Source organism: Sprattus sprattus, assembly GCF_963457725.1.
Source record: "Sprattus sprattus genome assembly, chromosome: 19".
NCBI lineage: Eukaryota > Metazoa > Chordata > Actinopteri > Clupeiformes > Clupeidae > Sprattus > Sprattus sprattus.
Window position 1 is genome coordinate 2,860,256 of NC_137917.1, and position 17,540 is coordinate 2,877,795.

Below are 17,540 nucleotides of genomic sequence, written 5' to 3' on the forward strand. Positions count from 1 at the left end.
AACTATATAGTATGTCAATACACAAAAGAGGGCATCCATTCTTGTCTGTCCTGATTTGTAAACAAAACCACATTACCTTGCCTTTTACGTTCTGTCTTGTTTTATGACATTAGTAAGCAAGTCATTTCCATATTAGTACATATTCCAGATGTACTCTATTCATAAAGCACTGTTCTGTATTAATATTATTTGGCATAATTTGTAGAACAAATGTTGAAAAAGAACTCTTGAACTCTGCACCACTAAAAAATGAATCCAGCATTGCATGAAGAATTTTTGAGTCAGGTATTTGGAACAGAGACTAGCCTTCCATGCGTGATGTTATCAGTGGAACCAACACCAGGGCCTATCATTTACAACAATATCCTCTCCTGAGGGATCACATTTGAGACTTTATAAGCCAACCCGGCACGTATATACAGTTACAGTGAGCTCTGGACTCAATGAATGTGGAGTGCTTTTTGCCATACATTATTAGGCAGTTTCCCGGACTGGGATTAGTCGAGTTCTTTGACCGAATTGCATTTTTAATGATACTGATGATTCACCATTGAAAGGCAAAATTAGCCAGGCACTGCGTCTGATTGCCGTCCGGTAAACGGGCATCTTATTGGGTCTCATGGGGATCTGAGTTTCTTTGGATTGGCTTCTTCTCTCTTCCCCTGACAAAACATGTTGGGTTCTTGAGGCTTCGGGGAGGGAGGGGGTGAACATCTCCCTGTCCATTACGGCCTTTCATTGTCTGTTAGGAAATTGCCAGGCCAGGAAATCTCTTCAAATGTGTTTTGTATCAATGGAGTCAGCCTTCACACACCACCACCTCCACCACCCTCACAAGTCTCCCCCTCCGCTGCTTTTTTAAATGCATTTATTTGTTCAGGCATTTGAGCTAGTGAGTGGAGCTGTTGCTGGGTTATTTGGGTCTATGTGGCCTTTGACAGGTGAAGTGGGAGAGTGATGCGGAGAGGGTGTGTGTTGGGTGTGTGTGTGTGGGTTGGCGGGTTGGCAGGGTGAGGGGGGTATTTTTGGAATGCCACTGAGTGTCTTTGGTGTGCTGTCGCCTCCAGCCATGATATTCATATCTGCACCTCGCCGTGCGTCCTATTTTCTCTGTGTATGACTGGGAAAAAAAATGAAATGACTTGCCCTCTGTCACTGCCTGACTTAATGAAATAACACAATCACATCAAATCCTAGGCAAACTTGACATTTAGCCTTTGCACATTGTATTTTTCCGTAAGGAAGGCTAATGTGTTTTTTGTTGTGTGTGTGTGCCTAGTTCATTTTTTTTCATTGTCAGAACAAGCCCTAAATCCAGCTAGCATTACAAAGGCAGCTAATTAATTTGCAGACATAATTATTTAGATATAATTTACATATAAATGTGTTTTGTGGTAAAAATAAATAAATAAGTAAATAAGACCACAGTAATAAAAGACACCCCCAAGACTGCAATTTACAATTAGAATGCTAAAGCCGCTGATTATATTCAAGTACAATTTCTTCTTGACCTTCGGAGCTCGGGGAGGCAGACGGGGAGTGTGCCCCTTCTCCCTGGCACCCGCGGAGACGTCCACTGGTGTGCCTTGTGTCAAAATGCCCCTCCGCCTGGTCGACCTTTGTTTCTCATTTAGCCGTTATTAATCATTTACCTGCCCACAATGCAGTCCATTTTCCAGTGATATTTAGAACTTATAGAAGGGATCCATTTAGGAGTGGCACAGGGCTTTTTCCTCTCTTCTTCTTTTTCCTCTTCTTTCTTTTCTTCATGTCGTGTCAATGTTGAGTCAAGGATGCAGGCCGTGGCCGACTCAATAAACGTCCTTATAGTTCAGGAAGACGAGTCTCAGAGAGAATGCATCATAGCTGGTTATCTAGACGCCGCTGACGGCATGCTCACATAAGATGGAATGGCTGAAACTGTGGATAAGTAGCACCGTAGGTGTGTCACGGTGGGCATAATGTACAAATCATGTGTTACCCTGTAGGCCCCATGATGTTGAAATGCTCCGAGCGTGTATGGCCCAGCAGGGTACATTGATTTAATTAGCTCTGTGTGTGTTTCTATTCTTTGGCAGAAAAAAGGAAACTGCAAACAAAAACACACCAAAAGACTAAGTAGTCTCCATGGGTTCCCCCGACTGGTTGTAAAGCGGAACGGAAATGTGTCTAACAGCCGTGCTTTAACGTTGCTCTACCCACAATTACTGTTGACTTGAGCTTTCATAGCAATGTGTGCTTTCATACCCTTCTTAGTGCCCACAATACATTATTAAGTGCTTAACTTGACACAATCTCTCTCTCCTTCCTCTCTCTCTCTATCCTTCCTCTCTCTCTCCTTCCTCTCTCTCTTTCTCTCCCTCTTTCTCTCTCTTTCTCTCTCTTTTTCAGTCTCTCTTTTGGGGAGGGGGGGAAGGAGTAGCAGACACGACTTCCCTTAACAAGCTAATAACATTATCCAGAAAATGGGGGCAACACCCCTTCCCCCTCTAGAGTCACAGCCAACCAATAAACAATTCATAAACAATAGGCAGCATATGCCTATGTAAAAGTGTGATGTGTTTCTGCATGCCATGACTCAGAGGACGTTCATGGCGTAGAAATGGACAGAAGTTGCTGTTTTTTTTCTGCATCTCTGGTTGCTAACATTTTGTGGAACCTCGAACCTTCACTTAATAAAGAAAGAGATACTAAAACACACAAACATATTAAATGTCATCTTTGGATACACATTATTTAATGCATTGTGTTAATGGCAGTTAAGAGCTCATTATCCAATATACTTCGTGGGGTTTTGTTTATTGAACGCCCTTATTTGACATCCATGAGTTTCTGTGGGAGACGGAGAGTCGGAAATTAAGGAGCTCTAGCTTTTCTTTTCCACAAGGTGGCAGCAACACGACCCAATGAAAGGTGATCTCACTGGCCACATCTGGGCGGAAAGTGTGTGCCGAGGTGCATCTCTTGGCATCTGTGCAGATGTGTCTGGCTTCAAATGGCAGGGAAGAGGGGTGTGGAGATGGATGAAAGGATGCAGGAAGAGAGTGGAAAGATAGAGAGAGAAACAGATGACAACAGAGGGAGAGAGAGGGACGAGGAGAGGAGAAGGAGAAGTCGTGACACGTAGCTGTCTCTTACTGACACTGAGGCCGTGGTGGCGGGCAGGAAAACGACAGGTCTTGTCCAAACGCCCCTCATTTGTGGCCTAAAAATATCCACTGGCTGTATTCTCGTTTATTAGTCATGTATCAGACATGTGCCTGATGGACGCGCCTGCTTATTATCCGTTAGTGTTGCTTCAGAGGAACCCAATCGGCTCTCCGTTTGAGTCATCAATCAGCCCCAACAGATCGCTGCTCTGCCGATGAGGGAGTTCATTACAGGAGTTGAGGGAAGAGGCTCTTTTAGCGGCTCCGCTAACACTTGCACCCAGCTGGAAAGGTTAGATATCGATAGCAACCCAAGCCCAAAACACCACTGTTTTTTTTGTGAAGAAAGACAGAAATAGATAAGGGAAGAAAGAAACACACCTATGTAAGTACACAGTGTTACACATAAAGCTTTTGGTTGCAATGTTCACAAAGTTAATGTGTTTGCGATTGAGTTTCTCAAACTATATCATGCTTGGTTGCAAATAAGCCCGCAGTGAGGGAGGAATAATATAGGCCTACCTTTATAAACTTAATGAAACGGGTGTAATGTGAGCAACTGTCAAGGATAAATATGGGGGGACAGTGATGTATTCATTCATTACTTGGAAACTTGGGAGGGACTTTTTAGAAATTTTTGAAATCCGCTTTTCTGAGAACTGAGTCACTTCCAGGTTTCAATCTCTTGCGTGATAAAAATGTATGATTTCAGTAGTTTTTGAAACGTAATCCTCGATCCATGCCATATCTGTGTACTCTAATAAGCCGTATAGAAAAGGTATTATATCCTGTCTGTAGTCATAAGGTATTTCAAAAGCCCCCCTTGACTGTCGCTCTTCTCCGAGCGCCTTTCCCAGTAGGTTAAGTTACTCAAAGTCCTCTTTAGTTCCATAAAGCTTTTTGTCTCCACAGTAAATGGATATTTCTGTAATCGCAGAGCAACGGCGAGAGGGCCTCTGGATGTCCGTCGATGCGTGACATCTCGACGGCTTTCTGTTTTTAATTAAAAAATAAAACGCATTGGGTGGCGCGGGGAGGCGAGGGGCATATTGCGGGGAGAAATATTTAAATTTCAAATCGCTATCACGTTTCTGCTATTCTATTGAGCTGAGGGTCCCAGGAATGTGGCACACTTATGAAAATGCAATTATGCGATCAGTCAGAGGCCATTAGGCCCACTTGGGTCGGGCATGAGGAACATACACCGGCGCGAATGGGAGACGGTGGGGGTACAGTGCGCCTTCCTTTCCCAGGTCCGTTTCAGAGGGATGAACAGCGGACATTAAAGGTGGCATTTGCTCAAAGTGCTCATCTTGTGTTTCAGTCTGCTCTGCAGCCCAGCCCTCTCCCTCGGATGTGCGCACACACACACACACACACACACGCACACACACACACACACACACACACACACACACACACACACACACACACACACACACACACACACACACACACACACACACACACACACACACACTCACATACAAACAGATACACACACACACTCACACACGTACATATATCTAACTTAAACAGATGGATGTACACACATTCATTGATATAAAGATACACAAGCATATATACACACATCTCAACATCTTTTTCTATTTTTATCTCACGCATGAGCAATCAAACACAGACAAATATCAGTTCTACATTACATGCTGATATTGACCATAAAATAAACACAGTCTCTTACTCCTTCATACACATACTCAAACATGCATACATAAATACATACATGTACAAACACACGTACACACACAGAAAATGCCCTGCGAGTATGCCGTTTAATCTGTACGAATATACATAATTGAACTCTGCTTCCTCTGAGCCCCATATGGCCAGCACTCACACACAGAGGCACTGTCATGTTTACATGCAGTTGTGTGGCGGATGTTTCCCTATGTCATTAGGCCTCTGGTGGTTAGGGTGTGTGTGCACATCCACTGGATACTCTCAGAGAGGCCTATATACAAGCAGGCCCTGACCTTTAATACGCTTGCATATACAGACAAAAACACACATACTCATGCGAACACACAAACTCTGAGTAATACACCTCGCATACAAGCACTTCACTTTGTGGGGAGAGAGAAAGAAAGAAGTGACTACTTTTATCTGAAATGCAATTTTTTTTTTGTAAGCAACCCAAGTGGAGCCATGGTCTAGCCATTTATGCATGACAATAAAAAGGACTTACTTGGGAATGGATTTGTACACGGGAGAAGAGGTAGCTGTAAGTTTTCTTGTATCCACCAGAGGGCAGAAAAGAACTGTTGATCAACAGTGGTGACTTCACTGCAGCTTTCTGGAGCTGTATCTACAACACATTTAGGGAATGATTTCTCATGCTGTTTGGCATTCACAAGTCACACAAACTTCATAATAATAATAAAATAATAATGCATTTTTTTTTGTATAGCACACTTTCACAAACAAAGATGTCTCAAGGTGCTTAACAGGGTCACAAAAGCAAATTAAAACAGTGCATTCAAAAACAATACAGAAAAAACAGAAACCAGGACTTTAGGAGAAGGCAGATATAAAAAGATGGGTTTTGAGGTGGGATTTAAAAGAAGTGATGGAGTCCAAAGCCCTAATGTTCTTCGGGAGCTTGTTCCAGAGTCGTGGCCCCAGCGAGGAGAAGGCACGATCTCCCATTCTGGACATATTTGTCCAGGGAACAGCAAGAAGGTTTGCTTGTCCGGACCTAAGAGTCCTTGGTTAGAGATGAGGGGTGAGGAGATCCTGGAGATAGGCCGGACCAGTGGTGTTTATGGCCTTGTGAACTAGAAGAAGGACTTTGAAATGTATTCTCTGGTTGATTGGAAGCCAGTGGAGGGAGTGGAGGGCCGGGGTGATGTGCTCGGATCTCCGTGTCTTGGTGAGAACCCGGGCAGCACTGTTTTGAACATACTGCAGCCTCTGGATGGATTTTGCTGGAAGACCTGCCAGCAGAGAGTTGCAGTAGTCCAGACGGGAGCTGATGAATGCGTGCACCAGCTTTTCTGCAGCATGTTTGGGAAGAGAGGGTCTCAGCCTTGAGATGTTTCTCAGGTGGTAAAATGAAGTTTGGCAGATGGATTTGATGTGTGAATCAAAGGACAATGAAGAATCCAGCTTGACACCAAGGTTTGTGACGAGTGAGGAGAAAGGGGTGGGGTGGCCATTTATGGTGATTTGGGTGATACCAGCCTTTTTTATTTGGTGGGGCGTGCCAATAAGAATGGCTTCAGACTTGCCACCATTTAGCTGAAGTGAGTTGTTGCTCATCCAGTGCTGGATGTCATCCAGGCATTCATGTTTATTAAACAATGAGGTTGATGTTGGCTTCACCTATTTACCTCTCCTTGTATGGCAGATATGGCTGAGAACTGCAAAGGAAAGGTTTTCTGAACAAAGGTCAGACAGTCTTTTCTATCTAAGTAGCTTTACAGTAGGATCAGTAGGTCCAGTCCACATCTCTATGGTATGTTTGTCACCGCTAATCGGGTGGCAAAGAATGTCACTTTTAAGACTCTGGTATGTAAAGCCTGTATGTTTGTTTGTTTGTTTGGTTGGTTAAAATATCCTCATGGATAGGAGGAGGAAAGAGGAGAAAGAAGGGAAGAAGATGAAGAGAAATCTGATTTGACCTCAGAGTCAGTAAAATTCACTCTTCCTCATTTAAAGAATGTAAACTGACCTCAGCATAGTTATGCCTCTAATGGGTCAATATTGTTATTGCAATGGCCTTGACCTTATTACAAAAATTATGTCAATGAAATACTTAGATGTGTTGAGGCAGTATAACGGGAAATTGAAGTGGATACTTCTCCTTTGGCTGCACTTCTAAAGTCTCAACACAAGGTGGCAGTAGATGCATGCTTTTCATATAGTCCTGAACAGGCACACTGGCTACATGTGGTGGTTAGTGCCTCGAAATAATGCCTCTGTGAGTTTTTTTGTAGTGCTTGGATTTAAATCCAAAGTTTGTCTCTGTCAGCTTAATAACATTATTCTTCCATTAAAATCATATGCATGCAAGATAACTGCCCTCTAAAACTAGGGAGAGTGAGGTTTTAAGTTCTGAATTCCTAACCTTAAAGAAAACACATATCTCTAAGTGTGTGTGTGTGTGTGTGTTGGGGGGGGGGGGGGGGGCATCCCACACCCTGTTTCATGTGGCGGGCATGTGAAGGCCATCTTGTCTCTCTCTGCTCATCCCTAGCTTTCTCTCCCCATCACGCCACACACCCGGCGCCAGATGAGTCCCACAAAGCTCCCCTCAGACCCGCCTGATGGAATCCTCACTCGGCCCATGTAAAACTGTCACATGGTTCCGATCCACTGGCTTTTCCAGCGCAGGGCCGGCACACACACACACTCTTTAAAAAGAAAATACTAAAAAAACCTTTGGCACTTGTGCCAGCCGCCACGCTGTTTGTCACGTTTACTCCTGCGGTTTAACAGTTTGCGACCTGTTCCTGCTATCACATCTGCAAGGCGATATCCTCTGGTGTCTGCCGTGTTAAAAAACGGCATCTTGAATCTTTATCTCGTCCTCTGACCCCAGTCTAAGCTGTCTCCTTCGATTTGTCATATGAACGAGGGACTCCACGGAAAGAAAGAAAAAAAAAACAGAGAATGATACTTGGAAAGATTGAAGGAGAGGGCCCCTAGCTGGGCGTCATTGAAGAAGACAGCAGGAGAAATAAGAAGTCAAAATTTCGCTGACACAGAGGTGCACCGCATTTAAGGTATGCAGTGAGAATAAAAATCTAAAAATAACACGGTAAGATCGTCCAACAGAAACAGAGCAGAAAGTTGTTGTCATGTGCAATCATGTAAAACAACACCAGTCGGGTGATTTCCTGCCTCAAACTCATTTCCATGGCTAGATGGACGGAGCATTCAACAGTTTTGACTATCAAATCTATTCACACAGAGGCTAGTGGAAATCATTATACCACAAACTAGGGCAAGCAATTTTTTGCCAGTTGACCGTCTACTCTTGATGTACATCAAAAGGAGGAAGTGCTCAATACGTGACTATTTAGTACAGCTTAATGGGGTCAGGTTGCTTTTCTGTATCATGAAGATGTGAAATTGTACACGTTGTCTTCAGTGGTGGAGTTAATGATCTTAAACTGTACTTGTGATCCTATACGTAACCAATACCTCTGTATCGTGATGGTTCTATAGGCTTAACTGTCTTCACCCATGGTGGGTATACATAAAGAACTGCAAATGCGTTCTAATGTCAAACTAGAACTTTTTGGTTCCGGTAACATCCCACATGTCATCGCTGTTGAGAGGCATAACCCTTTCAGCACATGATACTGTGAGTCTACGCTACGGCTGAGCAGTGGGGACCAGGAACTCCCGGCAAAACATGCAACAGGATCCAGCTCCCAGTCGACCACATCACGGCACCAAGCGAGAAAAAAAAGAAACGTTGGAACCGTAATAACCCAGTCAGAGAAAAAAAAAAGTGGTTTCATAACTGTCTCGCCGGGCTCTCTACCCGCAACCCATGCCAGTCTGAGATCCCTGCACTAGACCAGAAAGAGAGAAAGAAGGAAAGAGAGAGAGAGAAGGAAAGAGAGAGAAAGAAGAGAGAGAGTTTCATACGATGAGATGTAATGTCTTTCAGGGGCCATTTTCCACCTTCACTTTCGTTTAAGATCTGGAGGCTGCCGCAAACGAGGGGCGCCCCACTAATGCTCCCCGACAGTCTCCCGCTGTAGCCCTGGGAAACTGCACACGTCCCCCGAGCCTCCAGCACGACAGCAGAGGCAGCCGGTGGGTCAGTGGTGGGACGGCCGCTTTCTGGGAAGTGTGGAAAAGCGGGGAGGTGACTCACGGACAGAAGAAGAACGGGGGTCAGGGACGGTGTGTGTGTGTGCGTGTGCGTGTGCGTGTGTGTGTGTGGGTGCATGCCACCCCTCAGACAGTGCTGTCGCAACTGGACGGGGAAGAGGCATGGCTAGTCTCAGACCGGCTCGCAGGGATTCCCTCTGACAAGACCTAAGCTCCGGTGACAGTAAGGGGTGTGTGTCAGAGTGTGTGTGAGGGTGTTCATGATGGAGGAGAGGGGGCTGATGAAGGGTGTGTGGGGGATTTTTGTGTCTACATGTGTGTACGTGCATGTTTGTATGAGCATATGTGTGTTTATTAGAGTAGTTGTATGTGTGTGTGTGTGTGTTTGAGAGAGTGTAAATGTGTGTCTGTGTGTGATCTATGGCAGCTGAAAGAGAGCAGAGTGATTTAGACAAATAGGCTGACAAGGTCAACATTAACAGAACCCTTTGGTGTGGACGCTGACAGGCACATGTACACACTGATTAATACCACTCCCCCCTCCTTTAACTGCAGACCCAAATAAAAATGTACACACAGGGAAGACAATCTGCCTTTGGCTCTCTCCTAAGCGCAGTCTGGCGTAGGCCCAGCCACCAGCCTGGCAGCCTCCACTGCACTCCCACCAGCCACATGTGTGTGTGAGCATACAGATGAGTCTGTGTGAGTGTTTGTGTGAGTGTTTGTGTGCGTGCGTGCGTGCGTGCGTCAAGCGTGCGTGTGCGTGTGCGTGTGCGTGTGCGTGTGCGTGTGCGTGTGCGTGTGTGTGTGTGTGCGTGTGTGTTTGTGTGTGTGTGTGTGTGTGTGCGTGTGTGTGTGTGTGTGCTGGGTACATACTAGACCTTCTATCTATTTATCTATCCTTGTGAATGCTTGTGCAGTTGTATAACACAGTGTGTGCGTGTTTCCGTCTGTGTGTGTGTGTGTGTTTCCGTCTCTGTGAGTGTATGTGTGTGTGTGAATGCTACATCTGTGTCCATCTATCTATCTATATATTGTGAATGTTTGTTCAGTTTTGAAAGTGTGTGTGTGTGTTTGTCCGTCCGTCTGGCCATCGTCATCGTGCGCGCTCCTCTGCTCCCTTTACGGGATGATTAACGGCCCAGACGGTTTCCCAGAAGCCGGCGGGTTACGTAGGCAACGGCTGGGATACAGGGGGGAGATGCTGAGTAACCGTGGCTCCCTTAGCCAGGCCAGCGCAAGCTAGCGCTAACACACCATGAAGGTATGCAGACTTTCACAACCTCAGATTCCACATGTGGATATTGGATCTCCCCAAATACAACACACACACACACACACACACACACACACACACACAGAAAAAAACAGCATTCATACATGAATTCCTATAAAAATAATGTTACCCCTGATGTTTTGCTGTAACCACACCACAAGTCAGTAAACTTTTTCAGGGGTGGTTGATTAATGTCTGAACTGTGCTAGATCCATTAGCAAACCAACAATATCCATTCTGGGCAACTGCAAGCTGACTTCAGCTCCATTAGTTCTTAAAGCAACAGCTTCGCACTGCATGAGATGAATATTCCAATGCCCCTTGACCCTTAACTTATATTCAGGTCTTCCCTGGATTCTTCTCTTAGATTTTTTTTGGAATGGTCCTCCGACAAATCCTTCAGTGAGGCTGTGTCCATTTCCCGTCCTTGTAGGACAGAAGCTATGCGGATGCCAGTTTGTTTGCTAAGAGGAGTTCCCATGGCTTAAAGGACATGTCCACGGCCAAGCGTGTCAACAAATCCACCCCTGTCCAAGCAGAGCGGTTCCTCCTGGCACAGCCAGAGGTTGGCCCACAATCACTGATCACACACACACACACACACATAGAGGAAGAGAGTCACTGAAAGAAAGACAGAAAGAAAGAGAAGAAGAGAGGGCTAGGGAAGGACAACAGAGAAAAAGACTAAAAGAGAGAAGGAGAAAGAAGAAGAAGAAAAAGGAGAAGGAAAATAAATGTAGATAGACCAAAATGGGAAGATAGAGGGACAATCAAGAGGCTGCTGAATTTTGTTTCCTCTGTTTGTAAAAAAAACTTGTCTTGGGATTCCTTTCTAAAAGCCACCACTCCTCGTGAAACCCAGTCGTTTCCTGTGCATGCAGCCACTCCTCTGTGTGTTCCTCGTCCCCATCCACGGTCCTCTATCAAAACAGCCGAATGTGGCCCTCCGAGGCATTGCTCTTTGTGAAAGGGTTCACTGCTACCGTGTGACCAGTGCACAAGGACTCTGACAGGAGAGGCAGGCCAAGCATCACACTTCTATAAAGCTCCGACTGTAAAACGACAGAGTAATTGAAGATGACAGTTCCATCAGATCGCCGTGCTCCAGTCTGGAGTGGAGAGCCAGAGGCTCAAGTCTCTATCAGTTATCAGAAACCGGAGCGCAGACACACGTGTGGCTTCCCCTGTGTTTGGGTTGGAGAGTGTGTGGCAATTAAGCCATTAGTCTATTTTGACAGGAGGTAGAGTAAACTGCAGCATGTCTGGCTCTCTTTGGATCTTTCTGTCTGGAATGGAAAGGGACCACGTTGAAAAGAAGACATACACATACAGGGACCTACTCTCACAAACATTTATGCTCTTTCTCTCTCTCTTGCGCTCCTGATCATTTTCATTTTAATGTGCTTTATTGGCATGGTTGTGCAATGTTCAACTTTTCCAAAGCAGTCTACAACATACATTAGTATCACAAATTAAAATAATAATAATGATAATAATAATAAAAGAAAGAAGGACAGATCAAATAAAAGGTTAAAATTAGTCTCCCTTTCACCCACACATACATATTCTGTGTCTCTCAAGAAGGGATATGATGACCACAAATGACTACTATGGATTTGAAAAGAGGAACAGTAACATTCAACCGGTAGTGTTCTGTTGTTGCAGATGTTAAGAAATGAAAACAAAATGAGTATGAATACTTGAATGAATACTTTGCTATTATTTTTTATGTACGTTTGCTATGTTTTGGCAAATGTAGTACAGCAAGGCAAAGGGGTAGGCAAGTAGATAGGGGTGGGAGAGAGAGAAAGAGACACACATAGAGAGAGAGAGAGGATCAGAGAGAGCATGTGCGTGTGTACAGTATATAGATGCAGGCTGTGGCCGTGTTTACATTATGTGAGTGCTTGGCTGTGTATTTATTTACATCCTTGATGTATAGTAAATCACTGTGACCCAGCAGGCAGCTACCAAGAACACCAAGAAACATGGCTGATTTCCTCATTCTGTGTCAAAACACCAGAGCATATTTACTTTTATAACTTACATTTTTAAGTCAAGGTAATTGATTTCCCTTGAGCTGCTGGTACCTCAGTATCCCACCACATCAGTGGTATACTGAAGTGGAGGACAATCGCCTGCCTCCATCATTTTTGTAGTAACACAAAATAAACACTTCCTCAAACTGTACTTCTGCGTCTCTCTGGTAACCTGTGTCATCAAACAAAAATACTGTGAAAAAAAGACTTACAACAAAACAAATACATTCAAAATGAAACCGCCCTGATCAAGACTGTTAATTGATATTCAATGATCTCTTGCCTTTCAGGAGACTATTGAATCATTGTAGTCGGCCAGTTACTGTTTCACAGTGAATATGCTCCATGGGAATCAATCACTGCCACATCACCCTGTCTTATCTACCAAGGGGAAGTTTGGAGCCCCTGTCTCTTCCTGGGTCCCCTTCACCTGAAGAAGGGGTGCAGCTGCCAGTCTCGTCAGGCACATGTGATGTCTGCGAGGGGTCACCTCCCTACCTCCGTCACATCGGAAGTGTTAATCATCACCGGGTCCAAACTTCTCTTCCTCATATGATACTTCCCTTTGTCCCATGGAAGCCAGATGGAGGTGAATCAATCCAGGGTCTATCTATAAATGTGGCATGAATCACAGCCCTGCGATTTTTAATGGGACCCAGGACGCAGGCTGTTCTCTTTTTTTGAATTTGTGACGGGAACATGTTCTGTAATGGGACACGTTGTGATGCCACAGAGCTACGAGAAGTCGTAGGTCTCTGCTATTGACTTATGACGGAAATATGTTCGGGTTGCAGTGTATTTGTTTATTCATTTTTTTTGATGCACAAATCTTTGGAACTATCGGATGGTTTCGCCTAACATACTGCCTCACAACTATTAATTCCTTATCATTGGCCTCACATCTTGTTTTTGAATTATATGACACTGTACACCCTCATCCTCCAGCAGTCTCTCCCCCTCTCCCTCTGTGCTTCAATTCCCCACCCGCAACAGAAAACACCCCCAGAACTGGCAGCTTGCCACTGTATCCCGGCAACCAGCTTAAACAACAGGAAACAGACAAGGGGATTCCGTCAGTGAGGCAGCAGAAAGGAAAGCATTGAGTGGAGACAGGAAAAGGAGAGAAAACGACGGGGTTGGGGGGGTGGGGTCGAGAGAAAGACCTCTCATTCAAGCAAGCACCCCTACCCCCGACCAACTTCTTGCCACCAGCGCCTCCCTTGCCTGGCCTCCCACCTCTACAGTAAGATATGCACATTGTGTATCGGACCACGGGGACCAGTTCTGCCATAGATAAGAAGATGGAGGATTAAGGCCTGCCTCAACTTGTCTTAACAAAGGCCTTGTTCAACAACCCTTCCCCTCTGGAGAGAGAGGTGTGACTCGCTGCGATTCATAACAAAAATGTTGGCGATGTGCAAGCGGTTGCCAGATATTTCTCCTTTTTTCCCCTCTCCAAGACTTGATCTGATCATCATTGCATGAGTCCAGACCAGATGTGTGACGTACGACAGATTCCCTCACCTGTTGTGTGACTCCTGGAAACCTGCTAAAAAATAACCAGGGGGAAACCTGGCAGTTCCAGGACACAAAATGGCATGCCAAAGAAATATGAGAAGGTGAATACAGAGGAGAACTGGTGCCCAGTGCCTGTGTCTTTGCAACACCTCCCCTCAAAAACATTAAAGGACAAGAATGAAAGTACAAGAATGAAGGATGTGCTCATTAGAGGGGAGAGGAAGAACATGCAACTGACCACAACCAAGTCTCCTTTGACAATGGCTCTGGATTTTGGATTTCTCCTGACTTTTTACCAGGGCTCTCCCCCGCGCTCGACCGTGTAAAGGCATTTTAATGTACTTCAGACTAGAGAGCAGAGTAATAAAATACACGCTTGGCATATATGCCTCAAACCTAAATCACTATAATAGCCCTTGATGTGACAGTCATAGCCCGGGCAAGTGAAACCATCCACACACATAAGCCCATATCATTACCAAATTTGCAACAATACTGAACTAATAAACATTTTCTTGTGGAAAAGAAACTTGCAATAATATAATATCATCTGGTCTCAAACTGACATTTTTCTACCTTGGCCACTTTATAGTGGCTTCCCTCTTCCGGCTTTCTATAGGATCCTCTATCTTGCATGAGAGCTGGGTCGTATGTCACTCAACCACAGTCTGTTAATGGGCCGCAGGTTTGAATCAAAGCCTCACGCGAACATGCTGACTTGGTTATCCCGAGTGCCTTAGCCTGGGCAGTGGACACACTTGGTCACGGATGATCATGGCAGAGTGAGGGGATGATACACTGCATTTCTCACCCACATTGAATCTGGTGATTCACTTGTGCCTCGGCACATTTGGTGAAATGGGTCGTTCTTTTGGCCTTGCAGCGGTGGTACTGTGATTCACTCCATTCCTGTTGGTTCGCTTCCATGCCAAAAGCATTTTAATAAAGATCTTTGGATTTTTGAGCAGCATGTTCACAGAAAAGCAACATGTTTATTAATACAGTAAATACATAATGACACACAATCATTGCTCAGCTTTCGAGCTGTGACTGGCAGATAGTATCTTCTCTAATACATTCTGTTATTATCGTTAGTTATGTTTTTACGGTTTTTACATGCAGTTTTCACTTTGTGTGATGTACCCTGAGATACATGTTAGATCTAATTTACTCTGACTTCACATGTTGACAGTAATTCATCTTCATATCTAAGCAACCGCAGTTCACCAGGATTGTAGTTAATATATAGGATGAATAAGCATGCAGCTCATAACCCATGTTCTTAGTCAGTCCCTGGATTACTCTGACAACACCTCTGACATACTGCATGTGGAATCAGATAACACAATCCACTCTGGATAAGGAATATTCGAGAGAGGAGGGTACGGGAACAAAGAAGAAGAAAAAACTGTTACTAAACATACTGATGGGCCCAGACATGCCATAGATAGCCTGCTTCAGTTCTCCATTGACGACTGAGGACAATGACTGAAGCAGTGTGTGCGTCTCTCTCTAAAATAGCAGCAGAAGAGAAGCAGAAGTGGAAGCCTCACACAGCTGGTGGAGTGTGAATGAGTGGGCGACCCAGTCAGACCCTTTCTGAACGATCCCACATCTACAGCTGTTTTCACCCATATGCTCCTCTCCTGCCCGCTGTTGTGTTTCTCCCTCTCTTGTTGTGTAAAGATCATGCATACAGAAGTGATACTGGGAGGGGGGTTTTCTATCAACAGCTGTACAATATGTGTCGAAATAAATCACATGACTGTCACACATGATCGCAGCGTGAGAAGCTTATCATTGGGTAATTGTAGCCTAGCTTCTTCTAATGCTGTCCAAGGTGACATTTACTACTTACTTAAGTTAATCTGTGTTTATTGACAGAGTGTGGTAGAGTCTGATACACCATTGAAAATGCCTTCCGTGTTCAGAACAGGCTGAGATTTAGACATTTATTTGGTCCCAGTGACATGTATAACTAGCATTTATTTGTGAATGTTCCTTTTCTGGAAGACAGTTAATGGAACCCCTGTGGGGAGGACTCCAGATTCAGAGCCATAGCCAGCTTCATCTGTCACATCATTTTACCCTATTTTCCAGTGCTCACATTCCTCATGTCTAAACAAACAAATCACAACACAGAACTCCTGTCAGCTTCCAGTAGACTTTGCTGAGGCTGTTTTGCTGTTAATGCACTGCGATAAAATAAAGTGTGGAGCAGTTAACCCCGAGTTGGAGCTCACAACGTCCAGTCTTCAAATGTACATACACAACATCAATCATATTTGTCCAGAGGACCAAGGACTGCATTTTGCTGGTGAGTCTTCCACTGGTAGCCGTCCAGCAAAGACACCTTCCTCCCATTTGACCCTGAGCACAAAATGAAATAAAAAAACAAATACACATTTTACTTTTTTTAAATGCAAACTTAAAAAAGGAAGCGCTGTGTTTACAAGACTAAAAGCTGTAATCAGTTTGTGAAAGTGTACGAGCATGGAGCAGGGGAGTCATAAATCTTCGGCGTGAGACAACAAGATGCTCAGTGGCACTAATGCTCTCCCCAGACGTGTTTCTGCTGCTTTGTTATGTATTTGTGTGTGCGCGCGTGTGTGTGTGTGCGTGTGTGTGTGTGAGTGTGTGTGTGTGTGTGTGTGTGTTTGTGTGTCGTCCCATTGCAACAGATGTAGAGAAACCATGAATTAAATCTGACAAGGAAATGTGTTATGAAATGACTGAAGGAAAGTGACCAAGGGCAAGTAATGCAAAATGTGCAGAATTAGGATGAACAATGAATCCAATGAGTGTGATAGATTATTTATGTGATTCTTCTTCAAAAAATCTGTGGCTGGGGTATAATCACTTGCAGCTTCAACAACATTGTGTTCCCATCAAATGTGTCAGTGTTTCTTGATAATTCTGTCCAAAGTCATGGTGGTCTGTTCTGCTAAAACAACACTTGAGATTGAGTGTCGTTTAGACTTTAGAAATGTATCTTTGCGGTTATAATATAATATAGTTAATCACCCAACAAGACTTTTTGGATAGAGTGCATCTAACTGGGTCAGAAAAACTCCGGCACACAAATTTGGTCTTCATCTTTTCAAATCAGAGCTTTCAGCTACCATACGGTGGAGGTGTTCTCTTTCCTTTTTTCCAGTGATCAGTATCAGATGACTCGCAAATATTAACTGAGGCTTTTGCAACTTTAGGATCCTGATTACAAGGCTGCCAGGCGCATGTTGACTCCAAAAAGCTACTGTAGGCAAAGAAAACAGTGCTTTGTGTTCCGTACCCTCACCGAGAGCGCTTACGCTGCTCCCCTCCAATGGCTTGTTCACGTCTGTTCATGATTATGCGTGATGATCTTCTCTGCTTAACTTGCCAGCTACTTTTCAGGTTCAGAGCAAACCCTGAGCTTAACTTCTCCCATTCCGAATGAATTAGTCTGCATATTATTCAAACTGTCACTAATGACATACCCAAGGGACCAGTGCAGATAGCAATATTTCTGTAATGCTAGTCAGCAGCTCTCTCAGACTGGATCGGCCTCGGGCTCTTTGCCCGCTGCTTTTTAAAGGGATACTTTTTATGAAATGGTGGAAAGTAGAGATTGGACTCTTCACACACTTTTTCCAACTATGGCTTGTTGCTTTGAGGAATGCCTGCCTTAACCATATTTCCCCACACGACTGGGGAAAACACATTTTAGAGGGAAATTGAATACCTTCTAAACAACATGGTCTGTATTTT